Source organism: Lucilia sericata, unplaced genomic scaffold (assembly GCF_015586225.1).
Source record: "Lucilia sericata isolate MDLA Ls3-8-SP2 unplaced genomic scaffold, ASM1558622v1 Contig000127F_arrow, whole genome shotgun sequence".
Taxonomy (NCBI): Eukaryota; Metazoa; Arthropoda; class Insecta; order Diptera; family Calliphoridae; genus Lucilia; species Lucilia sericata.
The window spans coordinates 238,741-256,137 of record NW_023994159.1 but is presented as its reverse complement, the minus strand read 5'-3'; the positions used below and the strand labels follow the sequence as shown (position 1 = coordinate 256,137).

General features: G+C 27.0%; 1 protein-coding gene across 1 annotated transcript in view; it reads left to right on the top strand.

Annotated features, from left to right (window-relative positions):
- LOC119600907 (collagen alpha-1(XVIII) chain-like) overlaps positions 1 to 17,397 on the top strand; it is a gene marked incomplete at its 3' end in the record, with an annotated part of 366,468 nt that overhangs the window by 110,349 nt on the left and 238,722 nt on the right. The window lies entirely within an intron of this gene.

Sequence of the window (17,397 nt, the reverse complement as noted above, 5' to 3'; positions counted from 1 at the left end):
TTCAATTTTCCATTAAAAATCGATTTTTATATGAAAAAACTAAAATTGGCTCTAGTTCCTTAAATAACGCTTTAATCGAGAAAATAAAGAAAATCTGTGATCACTTCAATTTTCCATCAAAAAATCGATTTTTATATGAAAAACTAAAATCGGCTCTAGTTCCTTAAACAACGCTTAAATCGAGAAAATAAAGAAAATCTGTGATCACTTCAATTTTCCATCAAAAATCGATTTTTATATGAAAAAACTAAAATCGGCTGTAGTTCCCTAAATAACGCTTAAATCGAGAAAATAAAGAAAATCTCTGATCACTTCAATTTTCCACTAAACATCGACTTTTATCTGAAAAAACTAAAATCGGCTCTAGTTCCTTAAATAACGCTTAAATCGAGAAAATAAAGAAAATCTGTGATCACTTCAATTTTCCATCAAAAAATCGATTTTTATATGAAAAAACTAAAATCGGATCTAGCTCCTTAAATAACGCTTAAATCGAGAAAATAAGAAATTCTGTGATCACTTCAATGTGTAAAGGTGCAAAAAAGATAAACTAATCGATCAACAAAATGTTTACATTAAAAAATATAAACCATCAAAAATTGATTTTTATATGAAAAAACTAAAATAGGCTCTAATTCCTTAAATAGCGCTTTAATCGAGAAATAAAGAAAATCTGTGATCACTTCAATTTCCATTAAAAATCGATTTTATATGAAAAAAACTAAAATTGGCTCTAGTTCCTTAAATAACGCTTTAATCGAGAAAATAAAGAAAATCTGTGATCACTTCAATTTTCCATCAAAAAATCGATTTTATATGAAAAAACTAAAATCGGCTCTAGTTCTTAAACAACGCTTAAATCGAGAAATAAAGAAAATCTGTGATCACTTTCAATTTTCCATCAAAAATCGATTTTTATATGAAAAAACTAAAATCGGCTGTATTCCCTAAATAACGCTTAAATCGAGAAAATAAAGAAAATCTCTGATCACTTCAATTTTCCACTAAACATCGACTTTTATCTGAAAAAACTAAAATCGGCTCTAGTTCCTTAAATAACGCTTAAATCGAGAAAATAAAGAAAATCTGTGATCACTTCAATTTTCCATCAAAAAATCGATTTTTATATGAAAAAACTAAAATCGGATCTAGCTCCTTAAATAACGCTTAAATCGAGAAAATAAAGAAATTCTGTGATCACTTCAATGTTCCAATCAAAACTCCATTTTTATATGAAAACTAAAATCGGCTCTAGCTCCTTAAATAACGCTTAAATCGAGAAAATAAAGAAAATCTGTGATCACTTCAATTTTCCATTAAAAATCGATTTTTATATGAAAAAAATAAAATCGGCTCTAGCTCCTTAAATAACGCTTAAATCGAGAAAATAAAGAAAATCTGTATCACTTCAATTTTCCACTAAACATCGACTTTTATATGAAAAAACTAAAATCGGCTCTAGCTCCTTAAATAGCACTTAAATCGAGAAAATAAAGAAATCTGTGGTAACTTCAATTTTCCATCAAAAATCGATTTTTATATGAAAAAAATAAAATCGGCTCTAGCTCCTTAAATAACGCTTAAATCGAGAAAATAAAGAAAATCTGTGATCACTTCAAATTTTCCATCAAAAATCGATTTTTATATGAAAAAAATAAAATCGGGCTCTAGCTCCTTAAATAACACTTAAATCGAGAAAATAAAGAAAATTTGTGATCACTTCAATTTTCCACTAAACATCGACTTTTATATGAAAAAAACTAAAAATCGGCTCTAGTTCCTTAAATAACGCTTAAATCGACAAAATAAAGAAAATCTGGGATCACTTCAATTTCCATCAAAAAATCGATTTTTATATGAAAAAACTAAAATCGGATCTAGTTCCTTAAATAACGCTTAATCGAGAAAATAAAGAAAATCTGTGATCACTTCAATGTTCCATCAAAAATTGATTTTTATATGAAAAAAAGTAAAATCGGCTCTAGTTCCTTAAATAACACTTAAATCGAGAAAATAAAGAAAATCTGTGATCACTTCAATTTTCCACTAAACATCGACTTTTATATGAAAAAACTAAAATCGGCTCTAGCTCCTTAAATAACACTTAAATCGAGAAAATAAAGAAAATCTGTGGTCACTTCAATTTTCCATCAAAAATCGACTTTTATATGAAAAAAAATAAAATCGGCTCTAGCTCCTTAAATAACGCTTAAATCGAGAAAATAAAGAAAATCTGTGATCACTTCAATTTTCCATCAAAAATCGATTTTTATATGAAAAAATAAAATCGGCTCTAGCTCCTTAAATAACACTTAAATCGAGAAAATAAAGAAAATCTGTGATCACTTCAATTTTCCACTAAACATCGACTTTTATATGAAAAACTAAAATCGGCTCTCGCTCCTTAAATAACACTTAAATCGAGAAAATTAAAGAAAATCTGTGATCACTTCAATTTTCCACTAAACATCGACTTTTATATGAAAAAACTAAAATCGGCTCTAGTTCCTTAACGTAACGCTTAAATCGAGATCACTTCAATTTTACCATCAAAAATTGATTTTTATATGAAAAAAAAATAAAATCGGCTCTAGCTCCTTAAATAACGCTTAAATCGACAAGATAAAGAAATCTGTGATCACTTTAATTTTCCTTCGAAAATCGATTTTTATTATGAAAAAACTAAATCGGCTCAAGTTCCTTAAATAACGCTTAAATCAGGAAAATAAAGAAAATCTGTGATCACTTCAATTTACCATCCAAAATCGATTTTTATATGAAAAAAACTAAAATCGGCTCTAGTTCCTTAAATAACGCTTAAATCGAGAATATAAAGAAAAATCTGCGATCACTTAAATTTTTCCTTCAAAAATCGATTTTATATTGAAAAACTAAAATCGGCTCTTGTTCCTTAAATAGCGCTTAAATCGAGAAAATAAAGAAAATCTGTGATCACTTAAATTTTCCTTCAAAAATCGATTTTATATGAAAAAAAACTAAAATCGGCTGTAGTTCCTTAATAACGCTTAAATCGAGAAAATAAAGAAAATCTGTGATCACTTCAATTTCCACTAATACATCGACTTTTATATGAAAAAACTAAAATCGGCTCTAGTTCTTTAAATAACGCTTAAATCGAGAAAATAAAGAAATCTGTGATCACTTCAATTTTCCATAAAATCGATTTTTATATGAAAAAACTAAAATCGGCTCTAGTTCCTTAAATAACGCTTAAATCGAGAAAATAAAGAAAATCTGTGATCACTTCAATTTTCCTTCAAAATCGATTTTTATATGAAAAAACTAAAATCGGCTCTAGTTCCTTAAATAACGCTTAAATCGAGAAAATAAAGAAAATCTGTGATCACTTCAATTTTCCTTCAAAAATCGATTTTTATAGAAAAAACTAAAATCGGCTCTAGTTCCTTAAATAACGCTTAAATCGAGAAAATAAAGAAAATCTGTGATCACTTCAATTTTCCATAAAATCGATTTTATATGAAAAAACTAAAATCGGCTCTAGTTCCTTAAATAACGCTTAAATCGAGAAAATAAAGAAAATCTGTGATCACTTCAATTTTCCACTAAAATCGATTTTTATATGAAAAAACTAAAATCGGCTCTAGTTCCTTAAATAACGCTTAAATCGAGAAAATAAAGAAAATCTGTGATCACTTCAATTTTCCTTCAAAAATCGATTTTTATATGAAAAAAACTAAAATCGGCTCTAGTTCCTTAAATAACGCTTAAATCGAGAAAATAAAGAAAATCTGTGATCACTTCAATTTTCCTTCAAAAATCGATTTTTATATGAAAAAAAAAATCGGCTCTAGTTCCTTAAATAACGCTTAAATCGAGAAATAAAAAAAGAAAATCTGTGATCACTTCAATTTTCCATCAAAAATCGATTTTTATATGAAAAAATAAAATCGGCTCTAGTTCCTTAAATAACGCTTAAATCGAGAAAATAAAGAAAATCTGTGATCACTTCAATTTCCATAAAATCGATTTTTATATGAAAAAACTAAAATCGGCTCTAGTTCCTTAAATAACGCTTAAATCGAGAAAATAAAGAAAATCTGTGATCACTTCAATTTTCCATAAAATCGATTTTTATATGAAAAAACTAAAATCGGCTCTAGTTCCTTAAATAACGCTTAAATCGAGAAAATAAAGAAAATCTGTGATCACTTCAATTTTCCTTCAAAAATCGATTTTTATATGAAAAAACTAAAATCGGCTCTAGTTCCTTAAATAACGCTTAAATCGAGAAAATAAAGAAAATCTGTGATCACTTCAATTTTCCAAAAATCGATTTTATATGAAAAAACTAAAATCGGCTCTAGTTCCTTAAATAACGCTTAAATCGAGAAAATAAAGAAAATCTGTGATCACTTCAATTTCCTTCAAAATCGATTTTTATATGAAAAAACTAAAATCGGCTCTAGTTCCTTAAATAACGCTTAAATCGAGAAAATAAAGAAAATCTGTGATCACTTCAATTTTCCATCAAAAATCGATTTTTATATGAAAAAAACTAAAATCGGCTTAGTTCCTTAATAACGCTTAAATCGAGAAAATAAAGAAAATCTGTGATCACTTCAATTTTCCATCAAAAATCGATTTTTATATGAAAAAACTAAAATCGGCTCTAGTTCCTTAAATAACGCTTAAATCGAGAAAATAAAGAAAATCTGTGATCACTTCAATTTCCATCAAAAATCGATTTTTATATGAAAAAAATAAAATCGGCTCTAGCTCCTTAAATAACGCTTAAATCGAGAAAATAAAGAAAATCTGTGATCACTTCAATTTTCCATCAAAAATCGATTTTTATATGAAAAAAATAAAATCGGCTCTAGCTCCTTAAATAACGCTTAAATCGAGAAAATAAAGAAAATCTGTGATCACTTCAATTTTCCATAAAATCGATTTTATATGAAAAAACTAAAATCGGCTCTAGTTCCTTAAATAACGCTTAAATCGAAAAATAAAGAAAATCTGTGATCACTTCAATTTTCCATCAAAATCGATTTTTATATGAAAAAACTAAATCGGCTCTAGCTCCTTAAATAACGCTTAAATCGAGAAAATAAAGAAAATCTGTGATCACTTCAATTTTCCATCAAAAATCGATTTTATATGAAAAACTAAAATCGGCTCTAGTTCCTTAAATAACGCTTAAATCGAGAAAATAAAGAAAATCTGTGATCACTTCAATTTCCATCAAAAATCGATTTTTATATGAAAAAACTAAAATCGGCTCTAGTTCCTTAAATAACGCTTAAATCGAGAAAATAAAGAAAATCTGTGATCACTTCAATTTTCCACTAAACATCGATTTTTATATGAAAAAATAAAATCGGCTCTAGTTCCTTAAATAACGCTTAAATCGAGAAAATAAAGAAAATCTGTGATCACTTCAATTTTCCACTAAACATCGATTTTTATATGAAAAAACTAAAATCGGCTCTAGTTCCTTAAATAACGCTTAAATCGAGAAAATAAAGAAAATCTGTGATCACTTCAATTTTCCTTCAAAAATCGATTTTTATATGAAAAAAACTAAAATCGGCTCTAGTTCCTTAAATAACGCTTAAATCGAGAAAATAAAGAAAAATCTGTAATCACTTCAATTTTCCACTAAACCTCGACTTTTATATGAAAAATTAAAATCGGCTGTAGTTCCTTAAATAACGCTTAAATCGAGAAATAAGAAAATCTGTGATCACTTCAATTTTCCACTAAACATCGACTTTTATATGAAAAAAAAAAAAAAAAAAAAAATCGGCTCTAGTTCCTTAAGTAACGCTTAAATCGAGAGCACTTCAATTTTCCATCAAAATTGATTTTTATATGAAAAAAAATAAAATCGGCTCTAGCTCCTAAATAACGCTTAAATCGACAAGATAAAGAAAATCTGTGATCACTTTAATTTTCCCTTCGAAAATCGATTTTTATATGAAAAAACTAAAATCGGTCCTCAAGTTCCTTAAATAACGCTTAAATCAGGAAAAATAAAGAAAATCTGTGATCACTTCAATTACCATCCAAAATCTATTTTTATATGAAAAAAACTAAAATCGGCTCTAGTTCCTTAAATAACGCTTAAATCGAGAATATAAAGAAAATCTGCGATCACTTAAATTTTCCTTCAAAAATCGATTTTTATATGAAAAAACTAAATCGGCTCAAGTTCCTTAAATAACGCTTATATCAGGAAAATAAAGAAAATCTGTGATCACTTCAATTTACCATCCAAAATCGATTTTTATATGAAAAAAACTAAATCGGCTCTAGTTCCTTAAATAACGCTTAAATCGAGAATAAAGAAAATCTGTGATCACTTAATTTCCTTAAAAATCGATTTTTATATGAAAAAACTAAAATCGGCTCTAGTTCCTTAAATAACGCTTAAATCGAGAAAATAAAGAAAATCTGTGATCACTTAATTTTCCTTCAAAAATCGATTTTATATGAAAAAACTAAAATCGGCTCTAGTTCCTTAAATAACGCTTAAATCGAGAAAATAAAGAAAATCTGTGATCACTTCAATTTCCATTAAAAATCGATTTTTATATGAAAAAACTAAAATCGGCTCTAGTTCCTTAAATAACGCTTAAATCGAGAAAATAAAGAAAATCTGTGATCACTTCAATTTTCCTTAAAAATCGATTTTTATATAAAAAAACTAAAATCGGCTCTAGTTCCTTAAATAACGCTTAAATCGAGAAAATAAAGAAAATCTGTGATCACTTCAATTTTCCATCAAAAATCGATTTTTATATGAAAAAACTAAAATCGGCTCTAGTTCCTTAAATAACGCTTAAATCGAGAAAATAAAGAAAATCTGTGATCACTTCAATTTCCTTCAAAAATCGATTTTTATATGAAAAAAAACTAAAATCGGGCTGTAGTTCCTTAAATAACGCTTAAATCGAGAAAATAAAGAAAATCTGTGATCACTTCAATTTTTCACTAAACATCGACCTTTATATGAAAAAACTAAAATCGGCTCTAGTTCCTTAAATAACGCTTAAATCGAGAAAATAAAGAAAATCTGTGATCACTTCAATTTTCCATTAAAAATCGATTTTTATATGAAAAAACTAAATCGGCTCTTGTTCCTTAAATAGCGCTTTAAATCGAGAAAATAAAGAAAATCTGTGATCACTTCAATTTTCCATCAAAAATCGACTTTTATATGAAAAAACTAAAATCGGCTCTTGTTCCTTAAATAGCGCTTAAATCGAGAAAATAAAGAAAACTGTGATCACTTAAATTTTCCTTCAAAAATCGATTTTTATATGAAAAAAAACTAAAATCGGCTGTAGTTCCTTAAATAACGCTTAAATCGAGAAAATAAAGAAAATCTGTGATCACTTCAATTTTTCACTAAACATCGACCTTATATGAAAAAACTAAAATCGGCTCTAGTTCCTTAAATAACGCTTAAATCGAGAAAATAAAGAAAATCTGTGATCACTTCAATTTTCCATTAAAAATCGATTTTATATGAAAAAACTAAAATCGGCTCTAGGTTCCTTAAATAACGCTTAAATCGAGAAAATAAAGAAAATCTGTGAATCACTTCAATTTTCCTTCAAAAATCGATTTTATATGAAAAAAACTAAAATCGGCTGTAGTTCCTTAAATAACGCTTAAATCGAGGAAAATAAGAAAATCTGTGATCACTTCAATTTTCCACTAAACATCGACTTTTATTTGAAAAAACTAAATCGGCTCTAGTTCCTTAAATAAACGCTTAAATCGAGAAAATAAAGAAAATCTGTGATCACTTCAATTTTCCATTAAAAATCGATTTTTATATGAAAAACTAAAATCGGCTCTAGTTCCTTAAATAACGCTTAATCGAGAAAATAAAGGAAAATCTGTGATCACTTCAATTTTTCCTTCAAAAATCGATTTTATATGAAAAAAACTAAAATCGGCTGTAGTTCCTTAAATAACGCTTAAATCGAGAAAATAAAGAAAATCTGTGATCACTTCAATTTTCCCTAAACATCGACTTTTATATGAAAAAACTAAAATCGGCTCTAGTTCTTTAAATAACGCTTAAATCGAGAAATAAAGAAAATCTGTGATCACTTCAATTTTCCACTAAACATCGACTTTTATATGAAAAAATTAAATCGGCTCTAGTTCCTTAATTTTCCATTAAAAATCGATTTTTATATGAAAAAACTAAAATCGTCTCTAGTTCCTTAAATAACGCTTAAATCGAAAAAATAAGGAAAATCTGTGATCACTTCAATTTTCCACTAAACATCGACTTTTATATGAAAAAATAAAATTCGGCTCTAGTTCCTTAAATAACGCTTAAATCGAAAAAATAAAGAAAATCTGTGATCACTTCAATTTTCCATAAAAAATCGATTTTTATATGAAAAAAATAAAATCGGCTCTAGCTCCTTAAATAACGCTTAAATCGAGGAAATAAAGAAAATCTGTGATCACTTCAATTTTCCACTAAACATCGACTTTTATATGAAAAAATTTAAATCGGCTCTAGTTCCTTAAATAACGCTTAAATCGAGAAAAATAAAGAAAATCTGTGATCACTTTCAATTTTCCACTAAACATCGACTTTTATATGAAAAACTAAAAATCGGCTCTAGTTCCTTAAATACGCTTAAATCGAGAAAATAAAGAAAATCTGTGATCACTTCAATTTTCCACTAAACCTCGACTTTTATATGAAAAAAATAAAATCGGGCTCTAGTTCCTTAAATAACGCTTTAAATCGAAAAATAAAGAAAAGAAAATCTGTGATCACTTCAATTTTCCATAAAAAATCGATTTTTATATGAAAAAAATAAAATCGGCTCTAGCTCCTTAAATAACGCTTAAATCGAGAAAATAAAGAAATCTGTGATCACTTTCAATTTTCCACTAAACATCGACTTTTATATGAAAAAATTTAAATCGGCTCTAGTTCCTTAAATAACGCTTAAATCGAGAAAATAAAGAAAATCTGTGATCACTTCAATTTTCCACTAAACATCGACTTTTATATGAAAAACTAAAATCGGCTCTAGTTCCTTAAATAACGCTTAAATCGAGAATATAAAGAAAATCTGTGATCACTTCAATTTTCACTAAACATCGATTTTTATATGAAAAAACTAAAATCGGCTCTAGTTCCTTAAATAACGCTTAAATCGAGAAAATAAAGAAAATCTGTGATCACTTCAATTTTCCATCAAAAATCGATTTTTATATGATAAAATAAAATCGGCTCAAGTTCCTTAAATAACGCTTAAATCGAGAAAATAAAGAAAATCTGTGATCACTTAAATTTTCCTTCAAAAATCGATTTTTATATGAAAAAACTAAAATCGGCTCTAGTTCCTTAAATAACGCTTAAATCGAGAAATAAAGAAAATCTGTGATCACTTCAATTTTCCACTAAACATCGACTTTTATATGAAAAAATTAAAATCGGCTCTAGTTCCTTAAATAACGCTTTAATCGAGAAAATAAAGAAAATCTGTGATCACTTCAATTTTCCACTAAACATCGACTTTTATATGAAAAAATTAAAATCGGCTCTAGTTCCTTAAATAACGCTTTAATCGAGAAAATAAAGAAAATCTGTGATCACTTCAATTTTCCACTAAACATCGACTTTTATATGAAAAAATTAAAATCGGCTCTAGTTCCTTAAATAACGCTTTAAATCGAGAAAATAAAGAAAATCTGTGATCACTTAAATTTTCCTTCAAAAATCGATTTTTATATGAAAAAACTAAAATCGGCTCTAGTTCCTTAAATAACGCTTAAATCGAGAAAATAAAGAAAATCTGTGATCACTTCAATTTTCCACTAAACATCGACTTTTATATTAAAAAATTAAAATCGGCTCTAGTTCCTTAAATAACGCTTAAATCGAGAAAATAAAGAAAATCTGTGATCACTTCAATTTTCCATCAAAAATCGACTTTTATATGAAAAAACTAAAATCGGCTGTAGTTCCTTAAATAACGCTTTAATCGAGAAATAAAGAAAATCTGTGATCACTTCAATTTTCCATCAAAAATCGATTTTTATATGATAAAATAAAATCGGCTCTAGTTCCTTAAATAACGCTTAAATCGAGAAAATAAAGAAAATCTGTGATCACTTAAATTTTCCTTCAAAAATCGATTTTTATATGAAAAAAAACTAAAATCGGCTGTAGTTCCTTAAATAACGCTTAAATCGAGAAAATAAAGAAAATCTGTGATCACTTCAATTTTCCACTAAACATCGACTTTTATATGAAAAAACTAAAATCGGCTCTAGTTCCTTAAATAACGCTTAAATCGAGAAAATAAAGAAAATCTGTGATCACTTCAATTTTCCATTAAAAATCGATTTTTATATGAAAAAACTAAATCGGCTCTAGTTCCTTAAATAACGCTTAAATCGAGAAAATAAAGAAAATCTGTGATCACTTCAATTTTCCATTAAAAATCGATTTTTATATGAAAAAACTAAAATCGGCTCTAGTTCCTTAAATAACGCTTAAATCGAGAAAATAAAGAAAATCTGTGATCACTTTAATTTTCCACTAAACATCGACTTTTATATGAAAAAACTAAAATCGGCTCTAGTTCTTTAAATAACGCTTAAATCGAGAAAATAAAGAAAATCTGTGATCACTTCAATTTTCCTTCAAAAATCGATTTTTATATGAAAAAAACTAAAATCGGCTGTAGTTCCTTAAATAACGCTTAAATCGAGAAAATAAAGAAAATCTGTGATCACTTCAATTTTCCACTAAACATCGACTTTTATATGAAAAAACTAAAATCGGCTCTAGTTCTTTAAATAACGCTTAAATCGAGAAAATAAAGAAAATCTGTGATCACTTCAATTTTCCATTAAAAATCGATTTTTATATGAAAAAACTAAAATCGGCTCTAGTTCCTTAAATAACGCTTAAATCGAGAAAATAAAGAAAATCTGTGATCACTTCAATTTTCCATTAAAATCGATTTTTATATGAAAAAACTAAATCGGCTCTAGTTCCTTAAATAACGCTTAAATCGAGAAAATAAAGAAAATCTGTGATCACTTCAATTTTCCTTCAAAAATCGATTTTTATATGAACTAAAATCGGCTCTAGTTCCTTAAATAACGCTTAAATCGAGAAAATAAAGAAAATCTGTGATCACTCCAATTTTCCACTAAACATCGACTTTTATATGAAAAAACTAAAATCGGCTCTAGTTCTTTAAATAACGCTTAAATCGAGAAAATAAAGAAAATCTGTGATCACTTCAATTTTCCACTAAACATCGACTTTTATATGAAAAAATTAAAATCGGCTCTAGTTCCTTAATTTTCCATTAAAAATCGATTTTTATATGAAAAAACTAAAATCGGCTGTAGTTCCTTAAATAACGCTTTAATCGAGAAAATAAAGAAAATCTGTGATCACTTCAATTTTCCTTCAAAAATCGATTTTTATATGAAAAAACTAAAATCGTCTCTAGTTCCTTAAATAACGCTTAAATCGATAAAATAAAGAAAATCTGTGATCACTTCAATTTTCCACTAAACATCGACTTTTATATGAAAAAAATAAAATCGGCTCTAGTTCCTTAAATAACGCTTAAATCGAAAAAAATAAAGAAAATCTGTGATCACTTCAATTTTCCACTAAACATCGACTTTTATATGAAAAAATTAAAATCGGCTCTAGTTCCTTAAATAACGCTTTAATCGAGAAAATAAAGAAAATCTGTGATCACTTCAATTTTCCATAAAAAATCGATTTTTATATGAAAAAAATAAAATCGGCTCTAGCTCCTTAAATAACGTTTAAATCGAGAAAATAAAGAAAATCTGTGATTACTTCAATTTTCCACTAAACATCGACTTTTATATGAAAAAATTAAAATCGGCTCTAGTTCCTTAAATAACGCTTTAATCGAGAAAATAAAGAAAATCTGTGATCACTTCAATTTTCCATCAAAAATCGATTTTTATATGAAAAAAATAAAATCGGCTCTAGTTCCTTAAATAACGCTTAAATCGATAAAATAAAGAAAATCTGTGATTTTTATATGAAAAAAATAAAATCGGCTCTAGTTCCTTAAATAACGCTTAAATCGAGAAAATAAAGAAAATCTGTGATCACTTCAATTTTCCATCAAAAATCAATTTTTGTATGAAAAAAAATAAAATCGGCTCTAGCTCCTTAAATAACGCTTAAATCGAGAAAATAAAGAAAATCTGTAATCACTTCAATTTTCCATCAAAAATCAATTTTTATATGAAAAAACTAAAATCGGCTCTAGTTCTTTAAATAACGCTTAAATCGAGAAAATAAAGAAAATCTGTGATCACTTCAATTTTCCACTAAACATCGACTTTTATATGAAAAAATTAAAATCGGCTCTTTTATATGAAAAAATTAAAATCGGCTCTAGTTCCTTAAATAACGCTTTAATTGAGAAAATAAAGAAAATCTGTGATCACTTCAATTTTCCATCAAAAATCAATTTTTGTATGAAAAAAATAAAATCGGCTCTAGCTCCTTAAATAACGCTTAAATCGAGAAAATAAAGAAAATCTGTGATCACTTCAATTTTCCACTAAACATCGACTTTTATATGAAAAAATTAAAATCGGCTCTAGTTCCTTAAATAACGCTTTAATCGAGAAAATAAAGAAAATCTGTGATCACTTCAATTTTCCATCAAAAATCGATTTTTATATGAAAAAACTAAAATCGGCTCTAGTTCCTTAAATAACGCTTAAATCGATAAAATAAAGAAAATCTGTGATTTTTATATGAAAAAAATAAAATCGGCTCTAGTTCCTTAAATAACGCTTAAATCGAGAAAATAAAGAAAATCTGTGATCACTTCAATTTTCCATCAAAAATCAATTTTTGTATGAAAAAAATAAAATCGGCTCTAGCTCCTTAAATAACGCTTAAATCGAGAAAATAAAGAAAATCTGTGATCACTTCAATTTTCCACTAAACATCGACTTTTGTATGAAAAAACTAAAATCGGCTCTAGTTCCTTAAATAACGCTTTAATTGAGAAAATAAAGAAAATCTGTGATCACTTCAATTTTCCATCAAAAATCAATTTTTGTATGAAAAAAATAAAATCGGCTCTAGCTCCTTAAATAACGCTTAAATCGAGAAAATAAAGAAAATCTGTGATCACTTCAATTTTCCACTAAACATCGACTTTTATATGAAAAAATTAAAATCGGCTCTAGTTCCTTAAATAACGCTTTAATCGAGAAAATAAAGAAAATCTGTGATCACTTCAATTTTCCATCAAAAATCGATTTTTATATGAAAAAACTAAAATCGGCTCTAGTTCCTTAAATAACGCTTAAATCGATAAAATAAAGAAAATCTGTGATTTTTATATGAAAAAAATAAAATCGGCTCTAGTTCCTTAAATAACGCTTAAATCGAGAAAATAAAGAAAATCTGTGATCACTTCAATTTTCCATCAAAAATCAATTTTTGTATGAAAAAAATAAAATCGGCTCTAGCTCCTTAAATAACGCTTAAATCGAGAAAATAAAGAAAATCTGTGATCACTTCAATTTTCCACTAAACATCGACTTTTGTATGAAAAAACTAAAATCGGCTCTAGTTCCTTAAATAACGCTTAAATCGAGAAAATAAAGAAAATCTGTGATCACTTCAATTTTCCATCAAAAATCAATTTTTGTATGAAAAAAATAAAATCGGCTCTAGCTCCTTAAATAACGCTTAAATCGAGAAAATAAAGAAAATCTGTGATCACTTCAATTTTCCACTAAACATCGACTTTTATATGAAAAAACTAAAATCGGCTCTAGTTCCTTAAATAACGCTTTAATCGAGAAAATAAAGAAAATCTGTGATCACTTCAATTTTCCACTAAACATCGACTTTTATATGAAAAAACTAAAATCGGCTCTAGTTCCTTAAATAACGCTTAAATCGAGAAAATAAAGAAAATCTGTGATCACTTCAATTTTCCATCAAAAATCAATTTTTGTATGAAAAAAATAAAATCGGCTCTAGTTCTTTAAATAACGCTTAAATCGAGAAAATAAAGAAAATCTGTGATCACTTCAATTTTCCATCAAAAATCAATTTTTATATGAAAAAATTAAAATCGGCTCTAGTTCCTTAAATAACGCTTTAATCGAGAAAATAAAGAAAATCTGTGATCACTTCAATTTTCCATCAAAAATCAATTTTTATATGAAAAAACTTAAATCGGCTCTAGTTTCTTAAATAACGCTTAAATCGACAAAATAAAGAAAATCTGTGATCACTTCAATTTTGCATCAAAAAATCGATTTTTATATGAAAAAATTAAAATCGGCTCTAGTTCCTTAAATAACGCTTAAATCGAGAAAATAAAGAAAATCTGTGATCACTTCAATTTTCCACTAAACAAAGACTTTTATATGAAAAAAGTAAAATCGGCTCTAGTTCCTTAAATAACGCTTTAATCGAGAAAATAAAGAAAATCTGTGATCACTTCAATTTTCCATCAAAAATCGATTTTTATATGAAAAAAATAAAATCGGCTCTAGCTCCTTAAATAAGGCTTAAAACGCTAAAATAAAGAAAATCTGTGATCACTTCAATTTTCCTCCAAAATCGATTTTATATGAAAAAACTAAAATCGGCTCTAGTTCCTTAAATAACGCTTAAATCGGGAAAATAAAAAAAATCTGTGATCACTTCAATTTTCCATTAAAAATCGATTTTTAAACGAAAAAACTAAAATCGGCTGTAGTTCCTTAAATAACGCTTTAATCGAGAAAATAAAGAAAATAAAATCGGCTCTAGTTCCTTAAATAATGCTTAAATCGAGAAAATAAAGAAAATCTGTGATCACTTCAAATTTCCTTCAAAATCGATTTTTATATGAAAAAACTAAAATCGGCTCTAGTTCCTTAAATAACGCTTAAATCGAGAAAATAAAGAAAATCTGTGATCACTTCAATTTTCCATCAAAAATCGATTTTTATATGAAAAAACTAAAATCGGCTGTAGTTCCTTAAATAACGCTTTAATCGAGAAAATAAAGAAAATCTGCGATCACTTAAATTTTCCATTAAAAATCGATTTTTATATGAAAAAACTAAAATCGGCTCTAGTTCGTTAAATAACACTTTAATCGAGAAAATAAAGAAAATCTGTGATCACTTCAATTTTCCTTCGAAAATCGATTTTCACATGAAAAAACTAAAATCGGCTCTAGCTCCTTAAATAACGCTTAAATCGAGAAAATAAAGAAAATCTGTGATCACTTCAATTTTCCACTAAACATCGATTTTTACATGAAAAAACTAAAATCGGCTCTAGTTCCTTAAATAACGCTTAAATCGAGAAAGTAAAGAAAATCTGTGATCACTTCAATTTTCCATTAAAAATCGATTTTTATATGAAAAAATTAAAATCGGCTCTAGTTCCTTAAATAACGCTTAAATCGAGAAAATAAAGAAAATCTGTGATCACTTCAATTTTCCATCAAAAATCGATTTTTATATGAAAAAAATAAAATCTGCTCTAGTTCCTTAAATAACGCTTAAATCGAGAATATAAAGAAAATCTGTGATCACTTCAATTTTCCATTAAAAATCGATTTTTATATGAAAAAATTAAAATCGGCTCTAGTTCCTTAAAAAACGCTTAAATCGAGAAAATAAAGAAAATCTGTGATCACTTCAATTTTCCATCAAAAATCGATTTTTATATGAAAAAAATAAAATCTGCTCTAGTTCCTTAAATAACGCTTAAATCGAGAAAATAAAGAAAATCTGCGATCACTTCAATTTTCCATTAAAAATCGATTTTTATATGAAAAAAATAAAATCGGCTGTAGTTCCTTAAATAATGCTTTAATCGAGAAAATAAAGAAAATCTGCGACCACTTCAATTTTCCATTAAAAATCGATCACTTCAATTTTCCATCAAAAATCGATTTTTATATGAAAAAACTAAAATCGGCTGTAGTTCCTTAAATAACGCTTTAATCGAGAAAATAAAGAAAATCTGTGATCACTTCAATTTTCCATCAAAAATCGATTTTTATATGAAAAAAACTAAAATCGGCTGTAGTTCCTTAAATAACGCTTTAATCGAGAAAATAAAGAAAATCTGCGATCACTTAAATTTTCCATTAAAAATCGATTTTTATATGAAAAAACTAAAATCGGCTCTAGTTCGTTAAATAACACTTTAATCGAGAAATAAAGAAAATCTGTGATCACTTCAATTTTCCATCAAAAATCGATTTTTATATGAAAAAACTAAAATCGGCTCTAGCTCCTTAAATAACGCTTAAATCGAGAAAATAAAGAAAATCTGTGATCACTTCAATTTTCCAAAAATCGATTTTTATATGAAAAAATTAAAATCGGCTCTAGTTCCTTAAATAACGCTTAAATCGAGAAAATAAAGAAAATCTGTGATCACTTCAATTTTCCATCAAAAATCGATTTTTATATGAAAAAAATAAAATCTGCTCTAGTTCCTTAAATAACGCTTAAATCGAGAAAATAAAGAAAATCTGCGATCACTTCAATTTTCCATTAAAAATCGATTTTTATGTGAAAAAACTAAAATCGGCTGTAGTTCCTTAAATAATGCTTTAATCGAGAAAATAAAGAAAATCTGCGACCACTTCAATTTTCCATTAAAAATCGATCACTTCAATTTTCCATCAAAAATCGATTTTTATATGAAAAAACTAAAATCGGCTGTAGTTCCTTAAATAACGCTTTAATCGAGAAAATAAAGAAAATCTGTGATCACTTCAATTTTCCATCAAAAATCGATTTTTATATGAAAAAACTAAAATCGGCTGTAGTTCCTTAAATAACGCTTTAATCGAGAAAATAAAGAAAATCTGCGATCACTTAAATTTTCCATTAAAAATCGATTTTTATATGAAAAAACTAAAATCGGCTCTAGTTCGTTAAATAACACTTTAATCGAGAAAATAAAGAAAATCTGTGATCACTTCAATTTTCCATCAAAAATCGATTTTTATATGAAAAAACTAAAATCGGCTCTAGCTCCTTAAATAACGCTTAAATCGAGAAAATAAAGAAAATCTGTGATCACTTCAATTTTCCATCAAAAATCGATTTTTATATGAAAAAACTGAAATCGGCTGTAGTTCCTTAAATAACGCTTTAATCGAGAAAATAAAGAAAATCTGTGATCACTTCAATTTTCCATCAAAAATCGATTTTTATATGAAAAAACTAAAATCGGCTCTAGTTCCTTAAATAACGCTTAAATCGAGAAAATAAAGAAAATCTGTGATCACTTCAATTTTCCATCAAAAATGAATTTTTGTATGAAAAAAATAAAATCGGCTGTAGTTCCTTAAATAACGCTTAAAT